Here is a 756-nt window from a genome sequence, read left to right on the forward strand (position 1 = left end):
CCTTGACCTGCTGGATGCAAATGGTGAGGAGGCTGAATGGGATGATGTAGTCATATGGTGGAACAAGTCTATGTTGCTTCTTTTCCACATCAAGTACAGCACCCACTGAGACTGTTCCATGGGAGAGAAATACACTTTTATTCTATTTGAGCCATTTCATATTTTGTGATCGATTTGTTACTGTAGTCAAGGGTATCATGAGGAACTCATTAAATTTTCAGAACACAATTCTACTTAAAATGAATTAGGTCTATAATTAATTACATTAACAACATCCAACACCTTATTCTGCATGTGTGAATTATATACTAGGTATGGGGAATGTATGTCTAATTATTTTTTCTTATCTAGTTATTATGCGCTTTATCAACTATGCACCTAAAGAAGTTTTTTTCTTTTTGTTTGTTTATCTCCTGAAATGCTTTTCTCTCACACAGCATCATAATATCTTAGGCTCAAAGGGTTCAGTGAATATGGAGAGTTCAGGCACTATTGATTAGTTTATAAGGTATCGGAATGTAAGAGGCGAGACTCTTGTCAACATGGCCGAATAAGCTAATATTGACAGGGCACATTCCTATTTGAACATATAGAAATTGTAGATAAATATAAAAGGAAAAATAAAACTTAAACAAAATATATAACCAAATCTAAAAAAAAAAAAAAGAATATCTTGGTATGAGAGACAAAAACAAAACTCAGAACAAGAATTTTAACCCATAGCTGATGCTATGGTGGCCCCTTCGGGTTTGCAGT

Source organism: Tupaia chinensis, unplaced genomic scaffold, assembly GCF_000334495.1.
Source record: "Tupaia chinensis unplaced genomic scaffold, TupChi_1.0 Scaffold144899_1, whole genome shotgun sequence".
NCBI classification, from domain to species: domain Eukaryota; kingdom Metazoa; phylum Chordata; class Mammalia; order Scandentia; family Tupaiidae; genus Tupaia; species Tupaia belangeri.